The sequence below is a fragment of the Cyanistes caeruleus genome, chromosome 2 (genome assembly GCF_971803275.1).
Source record: "Cyanistes caeruleus chromosome 2, bCyaCae1.hap1.1, whole genome shotgun sequence".
Lineage (NCBI taxonomy): Eukaryota > Metazoa > Chordata > Aves > Passeriformes > Paridae > Cyanistes > Cyanistes caeruleus.
The window spans coordinates 101,983,926-102,005,501 of NC_141702.1; positions in this window are offsets into that span (position 1 = coordinate 101,983,926).

Genomic DNA, 21,576 nt, shown 5'->3' on the forward strand with positions numbered 1-21,576 from the left:
AGATTGCAGAAATCCCCGTTTCAATTCTACACAAGGGCAGACGAGGAGTGCACTGGTTTCCTGAGGAACATTGGTACTTCCTGTGTCAGCTCATGTCCCATAACACTGCTAGGATCCCTAGGGTCATTTTGTGCCCCATGTTTAATTCTTGCACACAGTTAGGAGAGGCAGAAAACAGCTAGACCTTTCCTCTCACTCTCCTCTCATTTGATGCTCTAGTCCATTTGACAAGTCACATCCATGAAACCAACGCCATCTGTTGGGAAAGAGTTTAGTGTTGCCTCCTGAGACAGACACATAAAATGTTTTGTGAGTCCCATCCGTCTCACAACATCCTGGCAGGACATACCATGGACAGAGAAAGCTTAATAAAACTCAGGTCCCATGCCAACTATGCAGACAGTCAGCAACTCTGATTTCTCTCCTTTAATTGCTCTTTTGCTAGATCCTCTCTGTTTCACAGTCTGAAAGGATATTCCCCCAAGGAAGAAGACAAGACCTTGCACTCCCCCTTCTTTTCTTCCCTGTGTGAACTTTTACAGCTGTTTTGGGGCTCCACGTGTCACTCTAGCACACACACTGCTGCAAGCAAGCTGCAGTGTCATGAAGAGAAAGCTAGAGGAAAATGATGATGAGCTGGAAGGGGATACCTGGGAACACCTCATGAACAGGCTTGTTCAGCTGAGGGGAGTTCCATGGCATCACAGGGCCCAGCTGAACTCTGCCAAAACCAGTTCCCCTTCAGATCCCACAGCAGTTCTCAGCGCTGATTTGGTCTGGGATGTACTGACTTGTCCCAGAGATCATATGAAGAAGTTCCAAAAATTTTACAGCAAAAGCACAATCCAGACTGCACTATTAAACTTCACAATTTCCTATCAAAACCTTTTTGCCCCCTATACAGCTGCCAAGCCCTGCTACAATATGTGGTACATGTTGTTTGTTAAATGGTGCACTTTTTTTTCTTCAAGGAAAACGAATTAAAAGCTTCTTCATGTAAAAGACACAAATTAACAAAGCTGCCCAAGTCTGTTCACAGAGCTCAGAGTTTACAACAAGGACATTTCTAAGGAAGTAATTTCTTAAATTACCGGCAGTGCATTACTGAGAGAGAGCCTTCAGCAGGAGCTACCATTCCCTTCAATCCCTGAATCACGCTCCAGTTCCCCAGTGTGTGCCGTACCTGCCCTCTTACAACACTCACTTGCAGCTCTACTACTACAATTGCCAGAGAAATGAGCAATCTGGGACAACGAGGCATGTTTGTGATTCATTCCTTTGTGCTGCTCATCGACTTTCTCCCCCGTGCATCCATCAGTGGTTACATCACTCTCCTTTCCTCAGGCACTACATCCCTCCCAGGCTAATACCTTTGGATATAAAGCACATCTTGAGTTAAACAGTAGCTACACACTAACTGGGGCTTGCTTACCGACTGAATAATCAGCTTTAAAGTAAAAGGTTTTCTACAGTCAGATGAGTAAGCTACAAAGGAGCTGCTTAGCAATTCTCTTGAAAGCAGGCTTTCAGTATTGGAAACCAAATTCTATTTTATCTATTTATACTTGTCACTAGTAATTACTTGAAAGCTCTATCAGCTTCTAGCTTTAATGATGTATGAACTGCTACAAGCATTTGGGAACAGGGGAGCAGATCATAATGAAAACAAAGTCATCTTAGTGTGGGTATGTATTTCCATAAAGCCAGTAAAGAGCACGGTTCCAAGAAATATTTTCATGCGCATCTTGACCAGCTACTGAGATGACATTTGAGGTCATCTCTCATTTGTGCTAGGCTGACTTAGCTAGAGTACCACAGCTGGGGCAGAGTACCTCAGTGTTTTATCAGAAAGGCAGCATTTACCTCAAACATGGTCTTCTAGAGGCAGCCCATCTAGGACAAGCTGACAACAGAGGCAGTTAAAAGTAAAATCTGGAAGGCAGGTACCATGTATTTGATTACATTTCAGTGAAAGGTGAGGTCTGGCCCCTGGATGCCTGCAGCCAAGCTTCAAAATCCTGCTCCAAGCCAGCAGCAACAAAAGACAGGCTTTCAAAGCTGTTGTGTGCAAGGTGCAGCATCAAAAAGGCCACCCACCCTTAGGAGTGAAATAAAGGGCATCAGCTCTAGAGAGGTCTGTTGTCCATACTCATTCACAATATATTAAGACTGCCTGGCAAATGCTTGTTTGCACAGCCTGATCTTCTTCAAGGAGCCAGTTCCAAGAACGGGCACTTGGGAAGCAGTTTTGAGGACAGGTGCCTGGTTGGAAGCCAGCAAGGAGAACTAAGCAAACCTTTGGAAGCTGAGGATGGTAAACTCTGTAACTGAAAAAGGAAAACACCTATCACTGGAGTAGGCTGTAGCCAACATTATAATCTCAGAGCATTGCTGAGGCTGCACTGGTCTCCCTGACCACCACAGGATCAGAAAATATTAAAAAGAAATTTAGTTTATCTAGCAGAACTGGTCCCTTCCTATGTAATTTAGTTATAACACTAGGAAAAACATCAGTATGTAGATTATTTTCCTTTAATATCAAGGTAAGCAGAAGTCACCCCTCATTTCCCACCTAACTTCTGAGATCTGGGTGTGTGACACAGCCTCTCACCCTGTTTAGCACAGGGTCCATGTTCTAGGGCGTGATGGAGAAAAGTTCTCAGACTTGGAGGATGGGACTTGACCTGCTCATGAAGTTTGTGAGCCTGGAAACAGGGAGGGTTTTCTGTGCCTTACTCCTGAAATGACTGGCTGATGGCTGATGGCAATTCTGTGACTCTTTGAAGCTCTGGAAATTAGTTCCAGTGCTTGGGATTACTGCAGCTAACTTATTCCCGTGCCTGAATGGGGCCATGATCTTTCAGAAGCTTCCTGATGTACTCCATCATGACCTTAGTGCATAAGACACACGGGGCTGTGACCATGCCTTGGTAAGCTGGGTAGCTTTGGTCACATTTATATGCTGATAGTTTGACATGAAGCAGGAGCTCTGAAGGGCTTCTGTCCAAAACCCACCTCTGTGGGCATGATAGCAACAACTGATATAGCAAACAGGGACAAAAAAACCAAATAAAAACAAGGAGAGATTAAAGAACAAGATAGAAAAATCCTTTCCCATGCTTTTCTTTTTTTCCCCTTCTGTTTCAAAGCCTTTGCCAAGTGCAGCACCAAGTTCAGATTTGCGGCCTTTCTGTCTTTGTTTCAGATGTCCTCTCTCAAGATTGATCTCAGCACTCAAAAAGAGCAACATGCCTAGCTCTGAGGTCCTGTGAGCACAATGAACAAACATTCCCTCACTCTGCTCTTCTCACTCCTGGCACTCTCTCTTTGAAATGGCAATAGGCAGGTCTGGCATCCGCAGCTGCTCTTGTGCAGCTTACAGCTGCACAGGAGCACTGGGCAGTGATGTGCCAGCAGTTCCATCCAAAGCTAGGGAGGAGAGAAAAGCAGAATGCTGAGGGAAAAAGAAAGGAAAATCTACTTCTTCCCTTGCTGCTCCTAAGCAGTGTCACAGCTGGTGAGGACTTCCTAGGAGAACAACCATGACTTTTACCAGTACCAATGGGAAAACGCTGACGTGCCCTTTCACATCATAATAAGTCAATGGGAAAATCAGCCAGCTGAAATATTAAAACAAGTTCTGAAAAATTCAGGATGAAAAAGGACACAGGTCAGGCACAGAAGAATTCACAGACACTGTTCTAAAGGCTGTATCCCCGTTTTTCTCAAAGAATGCCCAAGATCCATGTGAATGAAGAGGGATGCTCAAGTGGTGCTGCTTGCTGAGATCAGAGCAGCTGCCCTGTAACAGCCAGGAAGAACTTGGTGAAAGTCCTCCAAGATAGTTATGTAGCTAGAAAGCCTTTTGCTCCATAAGCTGTGAATAATTCAGCTACATCTGAGATGCTGTGCTTTTCTTCCAGTCTCCTCTTACAAAGCACTTGGGAGGCAGAAAGGTGAGGATGGAGAGCAGCACAAGGGGTGTGCTGAGGATTTTGCACTATCCCCAGGCAATCTGATTTTTCAAGGGGCTACACAGATTGCTGTTTCACGTTCCCCTTGGGTCAAGCTTTTCTCAAGGTGGATAGTGACACATGTCACAGAAGCTTTCTGCAATCAATTAGGAGTGAAAATGTCTCAGGAGCCTTTTACACAGTTCATCGACTCAGTGAGCACAGTTTGTGCCTGACTCCCTTCCCTCACCAAAACCGAGGCTGCTTGAGTGGGCCAAGTCTGGAGGTTATGTAAAAGTTGTGAAAAGTGTTTGCAGTGACAGAGGCTCAGTGGGATTTTTTTTATTATTATTTTTCAAAGGTGGCAGTCACTTTGCCTTCTTTCACAGCAAACCAAATGTTAGAAGCTCCTGCACAGATGGTCAGTTTCGATGTATTTTTTCTGTCCTGGAAATGGGGTTTGTCCATCAAATTCTCATCTGCTCTCCCTGTTTCTGTGACTTTTGTCTCTGTTCCCTGCAGTTCCCCTCCAGCACAGGCATTCAGGTGCCATTTCAAGATAATTTTTTCTTACATGTCCCTCTCCTGAAGAGAAAGAGATGGCACAGTACTGCCCAGCTCCACACTTCCAAACAACACAGTTCTGGGTGATCCCAAGAAACAAATTACTGGAAATTCTGGTTTTTACATGATCCCACAGCAGAGGAGGGATCACACGTCCCCACTACTTCAAGGCCATGAGGGCTGAGAGCAACATGTAGAGCTGATCAGACCTTGTTCTGCTGTCACCAACTCCCTCCTGTCATGCTCCAGCACATCCTGACCTTGGGAAGGAGGAATTCTGCTTCCTGAACCTGTTCACCATTCCCATGTATCTTCATGCTGTTTATCCCCATGTTGCAGTGCTTGCCTCTTCCCTTTGCTTTCTGATGCTTTGCTGTGACTAAGTTCTTGCTGCTGAACTTGCAGGCAGTGTTTCCTTTGCAAAGCAAACTTATCCTCTGACCACGGAAGGCGAGGGTAGGTTGGCTTTTTACCACAACTACAGTGCTGCTCCTGCCCTTCCAACTACAACCAGGGTTCTTCAGAGCCTCCTTGCACACTGGGGGCTGAAATGCAGTCTTAAAATGCTAATTTCCCCCGTTTGATCCACCTACACATCCCAGTGGGGACCCAGAGGGGCGCTTCTGAGGTGGGTATGTCCATCAGGGTGTTGCTTTCCTTAGGCACTGGCTACAAATGGCAGAAAAAGGAGCAGGGTGGGTCAGTAAAGTGCTTTGTTTTTGCTATAAGCAAGGCCAGATAAACCTCTGATGTTTTCGTGGGTGTCAGGTCTTGTCTTGCAACCTAAGGCAAGCCTAATGCACCCCTGTTTTCTGTGGAAGTGCTGAAACAGAGAGTCTCCTGCTATGCTCTGCACTAGGGCTGAGGCTCAGCCCAGGGAAAGAGTGGTCAGTCTGGTGTGGCAGAATCAAGCAAGATTTGGGAAAAAAAAATATATATGTATGGTGGGAATTGCTACCTGACAAGCAGCATGGATACTGCACATGCTGACTGAAACACTGACCATGAAATAGGTCAATTTGCCCTCTGGGTTTTGTTTAACTTAGGCTTTAGGATGTTTCCCACCTAAAGTGACTAAGCAGGTACCTCCTCAGCTGATGCTTTTTAATCAGGCTGTTGAAACAGTGGCAGGCAGGCAAGGAGAGTAAAGGAAGAACATCACAGACACTGCTCATCTGTGCCTGGGCAGTCTTTTTGCAGCATGACACTGTGTGCCTCCACCAGGGCAGTTTAGTGCCACAACACCATCCCAGTAAGAGTAAACTCTGGTGTCCGCTGGTAGCAATCCCCTTTTGTTATTTGTGCTCAGACACACGACCTCCCTCTCTCAGCTGTGGGTGTGAGCAGTGATTTAAACAAAGCAGTAAAAGAAAGAGGGGGAAAAAGCAGCATGGAAAACCCTGCAGCAAGCCTATGGAGGCAGTAGAGCATTGAGATGAATTTATTTGATGGGTTCTGTAGCAGGAGTGAGACAGCACCTGGAATTTATGAGATCATTAAACTTCCATGTGCAGTGGCCCCGTGAATCCAGAGTAGTGACACAAAGCCATCAACCCCAGCAGCATTACTGCTGTTTATCAAACTCAGTTTTTCCCCAAAAGTGAGTAATGGGGCAGGGAAAGAAGTTCACATTGATTCTTGTATGGAGTCCACAGCAATTGCAGGTGGTAATTCCATTGTTCACCAAATGCTACGCTTCATAAAAAAAAATAAAAATTGAAAATTGAAAGAAAACTGATCAGGCATGAAGGTGTTATTCAACCACTTTCAGAGTCCTCTACATTTTCCAGTATGAGTCCACTTATTCCCAAGTACAGCCAGATATGACATGGCACCAGCTGAGATAGGACAGGATGGAAACCACGTTATATTTTGAGATTCTGCTGGCAAGTCAAACTGTGGTCAAGCCCAGTGCAACCAGGGAAATGCCTAACTTTGCCGGAGTACCTTTGACAGTCAAGATTCCTTTTTATTCCAAATGTTCTATTTAAATGGCATGCCATTGTTGTTTTATTTTACCCTAACTACATTAGAGATTAAAGTGTTCGGGCATAGAAACTAGTTTTATCAAATTCATGAAAACAATGCATAGCTTTTTCTGGAAAGGAGATGGACTGGAACACATTTTGGCTCCATCTCAGTGTCCCCAGTGTTCTTTTGGAAGTGAGGAGCTGAAAGCACAAGTCCTTTCTGGATCCTCAAAATTACTCTCACCACCATCTGCAAAATGGCATGAACTATCAAAAAATGAAAGGAAGCTGGTGGAAGGGAGCAGCTGACTAGACAAAATCTTAGCAAAAATACAAATTGGGTCTAGAGAGTATTGGTGAGTAATCAGGTAGATCCCAAAAGAGCAATAGTTGCCAGGGCAGAAACCCGAGAGGGTAACTGAAAATCTCTGATCTGCAGCTGTCATCTGCATCTTTCTAATATCCAACAAGTATGAAATACAAAATTAAGAGATCAAGGTTGACAGTAGCTCTGTTTGCTGAGGTCATACATTTGTCAAGATCCACTGATGTATGTGTGGGTGTAACAAAACACCTTTGCTTTGTTAGCAGGTGAGGAGAGAGAACTTCCCATGGATGCATCCCATGTTAACAGCTCTATCTGCCAGCATCTAAAGTTACATCACTAGAGTACATATTTAGGAAGTATCTCCAGGTGGTAGCTGGGAAAAGTCAAGGTTATAATTTAGGAACCGGCACTTCTACCTAGTTTTGTTACATACAAATGTGTCTGTACTTGACTGCCCTGCCTGATGGTGTGAAGGCAAAAGGCCAAAATTTATAGGCTTACTGCTCCATGCCTATTCCTCCAGCATGCCTCAGGCTCAGCTATTCCCAAGGGTTCTCACAGAATTGTGCTCCAGTGGGTGCTTTGACTGAGTTTTAGTTCCTGTTCCAGATGCAGAAGTGACAGGGATGGGAAGGCAGGAGATCAGTTTGCAACCTGAGCACTCCCCATCAGGAGGGGGTACCAGGAGCAAGTGTTCTCCCCAACAAAGCCCGATGAAAAGGCATCTACAGTTAGGCTGGTTTTCTGTCTTGGTATTCAAAGCTGATGGTGTTAGAATGAAGAGACATGAATTAAATCAGTTGCAAGGGCACAAGCGATCTGGTTTCAGTCAGGATTTTAAATTAGGAGGTCCTCACAAAAGCAAAAAGTTCAGCACTATGTATTTGCAGCCTAACAATTTGGCTATAGCCTGTTAACTTGCCGTATAACTGCTGATGATTTGTTCATTATATTAGCTTAATTGCTGTAAGCCTAGTGTGTCTGAATCAATCAAAGTTGAAACAATGGAATTATGTTTTTACATAATCACTTTTGACTAGAAAGCAAGCTGTGCAGAAGGAGGGTCCACATGATGTTCTCAGATATCTTTTCAAAGGAATGATAATTAATTCTGCACTACTGCTTTTGAAGGGATAGAAGAAGATGGGAAAAGATAATGGGCAGCAGTGGTTGCATAATCCCTGCCCATTCTGTTTGCTGCAGTACACTGATAATGAACAGTTTGAAGGATAAAAGCCACTGTGAGCCAGAGCCCAAGAAAAGCTTAACACACACATCAGGACAAAATGCACATCTCCATTTTCTGTGCAGGAGCTGGATCATTTTTATCCTGATTCACAATGACAACTCAGAGCCATTTACGATGGTTCTGTGAGGCTGAGTGCCAGCAAGCAGATTGCCTTGGAAAACATGTTTGAGTGCAGGGTGAGGACCATTTACCATGCACAGCAGACCAGAGCTGAATAATCACCTCAGCATGTCCTAACCCAGGCTTTCAATCCAGGCTACCCACCTTGACAAATTGGCATTTATTCCCAGTTCTAGCAATGGGTTAATCCAAACTAAAAGTCCTGATGAGGAAGTTTCTCTTTCTCATCCTTCCTCTCCCTGTGAAGTTTTTCTTGTCTTATCACCTCTTCTGAGGTGAAAAATATGTTAGAGAGTATCTTGCTTTGCCTTGAGAGGCACATGCCATGTTTGTTCTCTCTCCCTCTGAGCTCATTCTTAGAAGTGGAAGGAAATTTGTAAGAAGTAGCAGCATATATGGAAGAGCAGGTCATATGTCACTCACCAAGTGCATCTCAACTTTCAGTAGAAAATCAAAACACTTTGGAAATCCTCTGCTTTGCAAGATTTCTGAATTTTGGGGGTTTCTGAGCAAAGCAAGAAACACCCTTATTCAGGGAAAATGCAAGGCAAATGAAGTAGCTTTGATCAGTAAAAATTATATGCAGCTCTAAGCTTTGTCCCAGCCCAGGAGTGGTTGGATACAAGATGTCAGAGAGGGTTTGGGAGACACTTCTATTCAAAATATTCTAAAACTTGTATTATCAGATTGACTCCAGGCAGAAATCAGTGGCTATTACTGCTGTATTATATGATTTTTTTGACTCTACATCTTTGATACTAACATGAAATAAAAACTAAATAATGATCCTAAGCTTTGAAAAATGCTGAGGTTGAATGAAAGTCCCAAAGTGAGTTGTCTCCTGCTTTATCCAAGCTACTTTACTTCTTTCCAGTGGTGTTACCATCCTTCCTGTCTTACCACGTGATATTTTACCAACACAGCAACAGCCTGCCTTAGCTATAGAATGAGCAAACTCTAGAACGAGCACACATGTTACTCACCCAAATAACTAACATTAATACAACCCAATTATAGTCTTAGCTAGCTGGTTCTTGAATCACGGGGACAAAGTGGTTGTTTCAAAATATATGGAAAAATCTTGTGAATCTACATTGTGTAATACTGAAGTACTTGCCTATTTTTTTAAATTATAATTTGGCCTTACGGCAGAATCTGGACAATGAAATGCCTGTATTTCATCTTGTAGAAGGTTCCTCCACTTTAAAATAAATTTAAACAGAAAAATTAAACTATTTTAAAAAAATTAATGAATTGTGGAGGTGCTGGAAATACTCTGAGCATGTCTGAAGGCCCTTGATGAAAAGGACTCTCATTCTCTGACCTGCAGCAGATTCAAAGAAAAAGCTGTGATGATTTCACAGAACTTCAGAAAGTTGGAGCTAATGCCTTTAGTGACTGGGTAAGACAACCTAACCAGCACACTTTGATCTGAGAGCCATCTCAAAACTGTGCATTACTCCAGCAGAAGAACAAACACAGAGGGTGCAGCAAGGGGCCTTGCTGTGGCCAGGAGCAATGCACAGAGAAGCAGAGGCAAAATTAACATTGATGCTGCCAGATACATGTGTTCCTCACCAAGGTTGCATCAACAGCAAGCACCAGCATATCTTCAAGGATTCTACCAAATTGAGACTTTGTTATCTCAGCCTCCATTTTATGAAAGGAACACAAGGAAATTATTTGCTTAAGCATAGTTAGGTGGTACCAAGAGAGAAAGTTGTTCCACATCTGTCCAATGCTGTCCCATAACGTCCATAAATTCCTTGTAATGCTGAAGGCATGTTAATGCCCCAGAGAGAACCAGGATGGTGAGGACCCCAGTTTAGCCCAGAACCAAGCTGGTTCTGTCCTCTGGGGGAATGCAACACTTTCCAGATATGCCAGGTCATATCCTTTTCAGGAGGGCTTTACCATTTCAGCTGGGGCATGGTGAGTCACATGCCTTGCATGGGGCACCAACAAAGGGACCTGGGGACCTTAAATGCTACAGGAATGCAAATAATACTCACAGCATGGCAGCTGAAAGGAAGAGGGGGTCATGCAAAAGGAAGGGTGTTGTTAGTTCCTTTGTCAGAAGGAGATTTTATTGAACTCAGTAAAACTGACCGAGTTTTGAGACAAAGGGCTTGCGACATCATTGCAGCCAATTTATACTCTTACACCAGTTCATGCCATTAAAATAGTAACAAACAACAGAACATCTTTCAACCAAAGCAATTAATTCATTCAACATCTGACGCCACTGAAGTGTAGATACAGCTCTGGTTACCCCTGCACAGATTTCTCCCATTGTTTTTGCTGTATGTCACTATCAACTTAATAAGCAGAACAACAGCCACACCAGAGAAAACACTGTTTCTGACTAAGGACTTCTGCTACTGGCTCCATATGGAAAGCACATGAAGAAATGAACTAGGGAAAGCTAGGGTTATGGAAAACAAGCCACATCCCTCTTCTGTTTTCCCTTTTCTCTTTCTCAAACTCTTAACAGGGGTCATCTCTTTCTGGACTTTCCCAAGAATGCGGCAACCACAAATGTAGAAATGTGCCACATCCTTCAGTCAGTGGAAACAGAGTTAAGATGTCTCTGGGAAAAGTCCAGGGAATCCAATGGCAAACCCCAATATCAATCTAAATAAAGTCATTCACGTCAGCTTTGAGGTATTTTAAAATGTATATATTCTTCGTGCCTGCAGAGTCACAAGGATTGGAAGAGGCTGGGGTGAAATGTCTCTTAAACACACTGCAGCAGGTCAGGAGAAAGGAATGGTGTAGCAGCCCCAAGCATGGCCTGGATTTGGCCTGGATTATGGTATTAGAAATTTACTTTGTTAACCTCTTAAAATGGAAAAACAACCTTTCAAGTCCTGAGGTGTCACAACACCTTCCAGACAAGAGTCAGCCTTGGGATGATTTGGGAATTTTCCTATCAGATTGAAGGGAAGCAAAATTGACGTTTCAAGTTGGCAAATGATACAGAAAGTCTTAGTTTGCTCTGTCCTTTGACATTTTTCAGCTTTTGGAACATGAAACATTAACAGTGATTAACGTGCAGCTGGCACAGGCCAAGGCAACTTGTCATAATTCAGTACATCGCTATCAAGATATTCTCCAGGGACAAGTGAATTGAAGACAGCTGGCTTTGCAAATTTACACCAGAACTTGTTTCAGTACTATGAGGAAAATAAGATATTCATAAAAGTATTCTAGAATGCCCAGATCTATAAGGAGTTGTGCCAAAAACTCATACAAAACAAAATCATTATTCAATACTTATTACTATTCTATTTATAAAGCTTCTGTCACTCCCTGGCAAACAGAGGTAATGGCGTTTGACTTGGAAGACAAATCACAAACCATGGAAAGTGGAAAGTGCATTGTAAATCATCAGCCTGAGCGTGTTGTAAGCTGAAAAGTGTTGGTCCAAACTATTCTGAGAATCCCTATGAATAACAAATACGTTTGAAGAAACCCAGATCATTTCATGCACAGCTCAACCAGAGAAAAACAGGCTAAATTTGAGTATCACTCACAGTGGCCAAATTAATCAGCTCTGCAATATGCTGCAACTGCGACCAGAGAAAAGTATCTAGCATCAAGCATGAGTAAAATTTCAACTGGCATTCCCCAGCAGCAAACTGCAAGCCCTTTATTCAGTTTCAGGCTCGTTTTCTTTCCCAGCGATGGATGATGGAGAGGAGTTGTCCCAGGCTGTCAGTATAGACACACAATACCTCTGGTGTTGGGTGGGCTCTCGAGAACGTGTACTTTGTGAACAAACAGCCAGCGCTTGGGAATGTTGGCAGGACACAACACAAAGGGCAGACCACTCTCAGAGATGAAAATGGCATTAGGATACCCATGATTTATGGCAGTGACTTTGCCACTTCCATATCTCTTTTGGGTTTGTTCTTGACAGGAGCACACTGACTCAGAGCAGCTAAGATCTTTGAGATGGAAAAAATAATGGATGTTTGGGGGGTGGGCTTGGCAAACTTGTTGTGACCTTGGCAATGAGAGTCAAGAAGAAGAGGTGAAATTGATGCATGGAGAGAGGGAAATAGCAGTCCAACCAGAACCCTTGTAGCGCCAGGAGTGGAACTTTGTGCAAACTGTTTCCAAGCCAATACTTCACAGAAGTATTTGTGGAGAGGACATACATCAAATTAATTCATAATGAAGCGAGTAAGAGTCATCACAGAAGAAAATGCCACCAAAAGCAAGGGTCCTGCAGCCTTACAGACCCTTGTAACAGCTTGGTGTTTTCTTTTCACTCCTGTCCATTATTGTCTTCACACGCATGGTGTCTCAGACCTCTGCTTTCTCCTCACATAGCATCTTCCTGACCTGGATTTTTCTGCAGACTCTCTGGCTTTTGTAACACCGATTTCTGTCTTCCTCTGTCTTGATGATCTTAGCATTTTCCTGCTTTATTTCTGTGAACAGTGTCTACTCAGGCTCCTCACAATGCTATTTTTTCTGTGACATGATCACCTGGAAGCTCTGGTCAAGGCATTAGGTCAGCCAAAGTTCAAGAAATATTTGGACATCGTCCTCAGGAACAAGATATGGGTTTTGGAGTTTCCCTGTGCAGAGTCAACTTTGATCCTTGCAGGTCCCTTTCAACTCAGGTTACTCTACCATTCTGCCTCTAAGAGACACACTCAGGAATTCAAACACCATGAGGAAAAAATGTCAGAGCCTGTGGTGTCTTCCCTCAAAGCAAACTGCAGCACACAACCCAACAGAGCTGCAGTCAAGGTTAGCCTTGTTAAGACCATCTGGTTAGTTGTCTAAATGAAGATGTGGGTTTGGGTTCTTTTGTTTTAAATTACATCATTCAAAAATGATCCACCAAGACTCACAAAAATATGCACAGTCAAATAACCCTGGGAAATAGAAAAAGAGACAGATGGAGAATCTGCCTGGGTAATTTTCTCCCCTGTGGCTACTGTGCTGTTTCTGCTAGAAAGGATGTGGAAGGAGGCAAAGTGAATAAATATAAACTGACTTTGTGGGATGCATAGATAACTGTAATATTTCTCTAAGTCCACATGAAAAACACCAGTGAAAAGAAAATGGATTAGCAAAAGCCAGAAAAGAGACTTTATAACTCACACAAACAGCAAAGAGGAGTTTCTTTTTTTTTTTTTTTTTTTTATCCTGGTAAAATTCCTTGTTCAGTTTAGCAAAGAGAAACACTTTCTGTCCTTTATTTAATAACTTTAAAGGGATCTTCCTCTACATTTGAAGCAAAGGTCATGAGAAAACATTTTACCAACAAGAAAGGAGTTCAGTTGTTGCTTCAAAGAGGGCCAATGAGATCCTTTATATTTGCCAAATGCCTGCCTGTGAGTGAACCCAGGAGCAGCTCAGTCTCACTTTGCAGAGCTGGGAAGGTGCTGCTGAGGGCCTGAAGCGCATTAGGATGCACATCAAATGGCCTCTGAGCCACAGCGTTGCCTCCCAGTGCCACCCAGTGATGGACAGGAGCACCATCAACACACCAGCAACCAGAGAATGGTAATGAAACATTAGTGGCCAGAACCAAGGCCCCACACAGGCATGGACAAGCCCCCTTTCCACCCTGTCCTCAGAGTCAGGCAGCAGAGGCCAGGGGATGTGGGCCAGGCAGGTGGCAGAGATGGGAGGCACGGGGCACGAGCGGTGCCCAGAGCGGTCACCGAGCGCAGATGGCTGTGCCAGTGCCCGGCTGCCCGGTGGGTGCAGCGTGCCCTGCTTTCCTTGCAGTGACATTCGGTGGGGGATGTGGCAGCTGCTCACTCATCTCCCCCAGGGGTGTTTTGATCGATCCTTTCTCCCTGCATCTTCCCCTTCCCCCTCCTCAGGCACGGCTGCTGCCCACTGTCGCCTCCGGTGATTCCCAAAGGGGTGGTTCTGCCATCTGAATAATTTACTGCCTTTCACCAGTTCCCCCCAGCCAAGCCTGTCTGTTTCCTCCTGCTTCTTTGGTCCTTTTGGACAGCTGCAGTGACTTCACCTGGATCAGTGTGTGAGCACAGAGGCTAGTAGTGTGCTGTGATAGTGTGCTCACAGAAGCATGCGGGTTTGGAGTATTTTCTCATTTTTTGTTTGTTTGCTGGCTTGTCCCATCACTTGTTCCTCACACACTGCATATGGAAAGGCTAGCCACAAAATCCTGAATGCATTTTTCTTAGCATCTCTGGGTGCTTAGTCAAATGGCAAAAATATAACTGTTTATGAGAACTGGTTTCCTTTTATGTGCAGAAAGTGAAAGGCAGGGAAAGGGAATTCTGCCTATGTTAACTATTTTCTTTGCGTTTGTTCACAAAGGAATGGAATTAGGCACTTAAAATAATAAAACCTGTAACATTAATTTTGAATGTTGTTTACAGTAGGGGCTTATTTTTAGGGCTTCTGTTCTTCTTCCTCCCTTTTTTCCCATCACTGAATAGAAGGGAAATTGAACAATTTAGTTGGGTTTCTCAGTTGGCCATATTAGTGCATCTCACTCAGAAGAGCATCCCTGAGAAAAATGGTATGTTTTGAGTGCTCACTTATGTTAGTCTTTGCATTTCTGCTTTGTGTTGATTAGTGAAGTTGCTCTGAAGACACTATTTGTAAGCCATTCTCCTGCTCTCCATAAGAATGTTAGATATTTCTCAGCTGGAGCATTGCTGTACCTGTAGCTTGACCTCCAGATGTAAACATCTGCTCTGTTCGCCCCTTGTAAGGGCAAAATCAGAACATTTTCTTGTATGTTAGTTTCTGCTCTCCAGCTGTATCTGTCCCTAAAAGCTAGATATGCTGGTCTCTGAAATATTAAGAAGTCCCCTTGTGTGTTATGTGAATCTGTGCTAGATGCACTCTGTCTTTTGCAGCTACAGTCACAACTGAAGGACCAGTGAGTGATGGCAGTGGTCATTCCCATGCTGTCAGCAATTGTCTTAGGAAAGCAGTGAGAAAAGTGACTTTGCAGAGCTCTGCAGCGTCAAGGAGACACTACAGTTAAACAGTGGAAAGCAAGTTAAACACTTGGAAGGCAAAAATACCTGTATTCAAATGATCTGCATCCAGAAACATGATTATTGTCATAGGATGATTTTGTTCCAGAGTGGACTGTTAAAGGGACAAGGTTTTATCTTGGCAGGACTGAGGAGGACAAATTGTGGGTCACATAACAGAGCGTGTGGTTACTGGCACAGTTCAAAGCATTTCTGATTTCATCCTCTAGCAAAGGTCCAGCACAGACAGGTCTTTAGACTCTGTTTCAGTTCTGGGCCCCAAAGGTACTCTGTGTAGATACAGTGACCTAGAGAGGATGATGTGCTGGCAACCAGAATGGATTTGACTATTTTCAGCAAATCATGTATTCAGCAGAAAGCCATCTTTTCACATGTTTCATCTCTCAGCAATTACAACACTTTTCAATTGCAGCTGTTTCTCACCAGCCTCAGATGTGCTGTCTCAAAGAATGAGACACTTTTTGAAAGCCTACCAAACCACACTGGTGGAAAGCCTTGTCTGTCAGCTCTTGCAGAGGAGGAAGTGAATAAAGTGAGCAGCATATTAAATATCTCTCTTCAAACAAATTATTTTAAACCCATTCCCCTCATCCTCTAGCAGAGTTCTCATGCTGATATGGACACTGCCAGTCATATATTGCTGTTGTTGCAGTTTGGAGAGCAGTCTGGCACCTTCCTGAACACATAGCCCTGCCCATCACTTACCTGACTTACCTGGGGACAAAGTCAGCCCTGACATACATGGCTGTTGTTTCCATCATAGCTGTTCTGCAGATAAGAGGGACACAGAAATAAAAGGAAGAGGGCCACAGAGGTCTCTTTCATCCTTCTGTAATATGTTATTCCTACTACATTTGTTGGTTAGCCTGCAAGGCTCATGCCTCACAAGGGGAGGTTGTGCTAATTTGCCACTCACATCCATTTCATTACCAACATGTACCCAATATGCAATTTACTCCCCCAGTTATAATCACAGCTGGAATAAGCACAGAGCTTTCCTAGGTGTTTCTTCTTCAGTATTTTTGCAACCTCCTGCTGGGCTGAGTTTGGCATACCCCAGGGAGGATCCTTCTGTGAGACAGGGGATGAACCCCATGCTACACTGGAGACACTCTGCAGCACTCTGAACAGCACCAATATCTGCTGATGGTGGGGAGGTTCAGTGCCAAACACATGCTCATTGGGAAACAGGTTCCACTTGCCTAGAGAACAGTAAGCAGTAAGCAACAGCATTAATTCCTCTAGTCCTCTTTTCTAGTGTTCAGCAGGAAAACACTCTTGAAAATGAAAAGATTGCTCAAACTCTAAGACAATGAATGATAACACATCTATGTAGCTCTGAAGTTTAATTTACCAGCTGAGGAAGGGAGACATTCTGGTTTGGTCTGATTAAAATCAAGCCAGCAGGTAGATCTGTGTATCAGTTGTTGATGGCTGGTACTTGCATGACCACTTATTCTGTTGCTCAAAAAGATTCCTTGCAGGTTATCAATAAATACAATGGGTTTGAAGTGTCAGCTTTCCATATCTGCTGGGGTAGTCCAGGAAAACAACCCAACCCAGAAGGCTAGCTCTGTGCTCAGGTCAGGGTGTCAGGTCAAACTAATTTCTCTCACTTCATGTATTTCAGTTAGAATTTTCAAGACTGATCTGGTATGAGCTTCTGGTATTTTTCCTGGGCAGAACTATTGCATCAATCAATAAACTTTGCATAAAACCAGTTTGTTTGTTCATCTTTCACTTCTTGGCTTCTCTGAGAAGCTGTGAACTCTTCCTCCAAGCTGCCTGAGATGGGAAATCCAGGGCTGAACAGCAGTGGGGATCCACAAGCACAGTGGTGGGATAGTGAGACACTACCAGGGCAGGGGCAGGCAAGATGCACCTGCACATAACATGGAAAATCTGGCCTGTCTGGAAACCTCTGTCTACTCTTTTATGAGAAAAAAAACCAAACAACAAAGTTGTCCAGTGTGGGGCTACAGCACTGAGATAGGGGCTTTCCAAAAACATGAAGATATAAGAAAAGAAGAAGGAACCGTGTTTTATCCCAAAATGAGACACACCATGAAAATGTTCAAACAGGAATATTTTCCCTAGCCTTCCTTACTGCCTTTGAAGCTTTCCATTGGGAATGCTTCATTTTCCCACTCCAGTTACAGCTGCACAACCTCAGCATGCTGGTGAACTCCCATTGGCTCATAAATCTCATAATTTTCCCCTTGATTGTCCCTGACAGCTCTGTGGTGAGTGCTGTGAGACTGATCTCCCCACTGAGATATGGAGCGCGTGCAACCCGTGCTCTCTGTTACCTGCACATCCCCGGCTGCTGTCCCACGCGATAAGGATCAGCCGTAGGATGGATGGAAGTGTCAGGGCAAGGAGAACTGGGGCTCTCCAAGGCAGAGAAGAGCTGAGATGCCCCCTGGCAGGAGCAATACACTTTACACCTTGCCTCCAGATGAGTTTATTCTGCAGGCCTTGGGTTACTGCTCTGCAGATTTCACTGGTGGGGATTGTAGACAAGAAGGAAACTTCTCTCCTTACCTACAGGAGCTGCCTGCAAGCACACTTGTTCAGTGTTGGGTATATGGTAAGCTAAAGACCTGGGCCTAGCTATTAATAAAAACAATCCTGGAAAATTTCCATTTCCCTACAGTTTGTCTTAAGTCAATCTAACAGAATCATAGTATTACTGAGGAGGGAAAAGACATCCAAGATCATAAAATCCAGCTGCCAACCTACTACCACTACCATGTTCAGCACTAAACCATGTCCTCAAGTGCCATATCCATGCATTTTTTGTCCACTCCCAGGCATGGTGACTTCACCACTTCCCCAGGCAGCTTGTTCCAATGCTTGATAACTCCATTTGGGGAAAAAAAAAAAAAAATTCCTAATGTCCAACCTTCACTGTCACAACTTGTGGCCATTTCCTCTCATCCTGTCACTTGTTATCTGGGAGAGGCAACTGATGCTCACTTTCAAAGGCAAATTCTCTAATGCTAGAAGATGCTGGCATTAAATGGCCCATTTAAAACTTTATTTTGCTCCTTTTGCACATGCATTATTATAAAGTCTTTAATTACATCCTAGACTTTGCAAAGAATTTACATCTCTTTCCTTGAACATATTGGATGTAACAAATATGTTCATGTATCATGGAGTTAAAACACAGATTTTGTGTTTTTTGTGTTTCCTCCTGGAAGGGAAGTGTTTATCCCAAACTGCTGAAGCCTGGCAGACTGTAAGTAACTGGATTTGGTTTTTCCACTGCAAAGTATCTGGTAAATTTAGCTGCAACAACAGCCCTAATGATAAGTGCATGACTCCCATGGGAAAATCAATTTAAATACTGGATTTAAATACTCTTCACTCCCCTTTAAACACTCTGTTTACATGATAGAGACATCATAAACACATGAAGTGACACAAGTGAGGTTTCTGGGGAGTGAGCTAGGCAGGGTGGGAAGACTGTAGATGCCTTTAAATCACTGGGAAACAAACAAAATCTTTAGGAAGTTGGCCAGTGGGATTGTCAGATAATACTTCCTATAAGCCTTCTGGAAAAAAATATATTTATGCAAAAGAGATACAAACTGTGAAACTCCAAATCTGCCTTAAATTTTCAAAAAGGTCTATTTGCTTGCAAATCTCTCATCAGCTGCAGAGAAGATACCAGAAAAGGATATGACTGAAAGTCAGTTTGCTTGCAAATCCTACAGATAAAGACAGCACTGGGATACAGTTGAAAAAATATGTGCATCATTTTCCTCATTTTGTCATTTGGAGCTTACGAAATTATTCTGGAGCATATCAGCAAGTGAGTTTAAAGAGGTAAAAAAATATGACAGTGTTTATTTGAACAAAGTTTAGATAGCAAGTTGTCTACACTTTGCCCAAATCGTGATTCTGTGGAAGCAAAAATAAGCTGTTTAATTTTGCTTCCAAAACAATAATGAAAGATAATAAACTCAAACTGCTGGAAACAAGGGTAGTCACTATTGTTACAGCTTTTGAAATAGTAAGCGTTGGCCTAAATTATGTCCAAATCCCAACAACAACCAGAAACGTAATATTCATAATAGCTATGCAATTTTCCCCAAATTTCTTTTTTTCTGCTCTTCTTCCTGTATTTGTTAATAAAAGCTCACAGAAGCAGAAAACCATTGCATTCACTTTGCAGATCATATGCCAAGCAGAAAATTGTGTATAAGAATTGTCTCTTCTCTACATGCAGATGAGTTACTTATTATAGAACACAAAGGATACAAATGTAAATTACGCAGAAACATTTTCATCAAGCATCTTAAAAAAAAAAAAAAAAGCTTCCAACAGCAAGATTAGCAGCTGGTGTAGATGCAGCTCCACATTTCCCTTTTCCTTCCATCAGACCAAAATCTGTCTTTGCCCTGGTCACAATCTGTAGGGGCTCCCCACCCCAAAACCCAGCAGCAGCTCCCCACTTTGTCACACAGTTCCCTCAGAAGACGGAGACATGGGGAGGCACCAGCATTGCCATCTCTCAGTCCCCTTCTCCAAGCCTTGTGTTCACACTCACCGCTGCCAAGGCACGAGCAGGGACCTCTGGCAAGCATCCTGCCCCCTCACACACACCCATCCCACGCAGGTTTTTTCTGCTGCTGGCTCCAGAACACCTTCCCTGCACAGCAAATGACATCCATTCCTATGATAAGACCAAAAGAGTGTTGTCATTTGGCTTAATAATCCATGAGAAGAGCTCTTGCCTTTGGGGTCAGTGTGCCCACGAGTCAGAGCCTGCTGCAGTGGCCATGGCTGGGAAAAGGGGAGGCATTTCTCACAAGGAGCAGACTCTCAGAAGGGCATGGGTGAATGGAGTCACAGCCCAGCTTGAAGAGCCCTTGCAGCATCTTCCTCTTTCCATGAGCTGTCCCCAGTCCAGGAACCTTGAAAGTCCTCATGCCATTGCCTGCAAAAGAGAAAAACTAAATCTAATCCAACCTATTCTTTTTTCCAACCACAAAAGAAAAGTAACTAATCCTAACAGATCCTTGAACAAGGAAAAATAAAGAGAATGGCACCAATTCCATGCAACCCCTACGAGATGAGTCTGTTGCCTTTGGGTAAGAAGTGGGCAGATACTCAGGTGAATGGCCCTCAGCAAAACATCAGAGACAAGGAGGCACGGCCATCCTCTGCTCCCCTTCAGCTGACAGCCCTGTCCCATCCCTGCCAGCTTGGGCAGAGCCTGGCCCATGCCTGGCTGGAGCTGTCAGGCTTCTACAGGGACCAGCACAGACCCTGCACTTCACAGTGACTCATTTGCATCTCTGACTCTGTGTGTATGCTGCCACAACAGTTAAATTGTCTCAAATGTTGGGACTGCCTGAACTAAATTATTTTTTCTCATCCCAGAAGCCTCCAGGACACTGGCAGCATCAGATCCTGAGAATGCTTGTGTCCAAGCTGCTAAACCAGCAAGGAATTCAACAGCAAACCTAAGCAGTGGGGACAGCTATTTAGACTGATAGTGCTTCATTAAGCCATTCCCATTGGTTGTAAAACTACTTCAGGATGAACTTTAGCAGTCATGGCTTAGTGTGAGGAAGTGTGAAAAATTACTGCAGAATGAAAGCCCAGGAAAAGAAAGGCTGATTTATTCTTTCTGTGTGAAAGCACACACTCCATTTGGGTATTTTAGAAGTATTCTATTTTTCACAGCTATTACGGTGGTCAGTGTGGCCTGAAGAGACACCTGACAATTTATTTGTCTCTGCTTCCTAACAGAAGAACAAGGTAGTGATGATCAATAACAAGGTACTGATGATCAATATGGCATCTTGCTTACTTTTATGAATTTAACATCAGTAAAAACTTTACATTACAAGGGCTGGATAGGCAGATAACCCCAGAATGGTTTTTGTCTTTCCCAGTGGAAATCTCGCTCAGGTATGTGTGAGGGACAGGACTTCTTTCACTGGCTGCACAGAGTTTCTTCCATTATCTTTTTCTCAAAGTAAAACAGGCTATGCCCAGTTCACAGGACTTCACATACATGGCTGGAAAAAAAACATCATCTCTGTTCCAACATTCAGCACAGGAGCTAGCAGGCAAACAGCTTTGCATCCTGAAGAAATATCATCTACATGAAGAATAGAACAGATTTGTGGTTTAGGCACTGGCTTAAGATGCAAGAGGGTTGAATTTCATTCCTGACCACTGGCATTGTCTGTGCCTTCAAGCAATTCCTTTACTCTTGGTGTGCTCCAGCTCCCTGTCTGTAGGAAGCTGCCCTGACACCAGTCACAGGGGTCCTGTAGAGACAAATCCATTGGGATTGAGTCCCAGAGAAAAATAGTGGCATGAAAAACTTATGCAGCTTCCACTTGTTTTTGTGCTTACT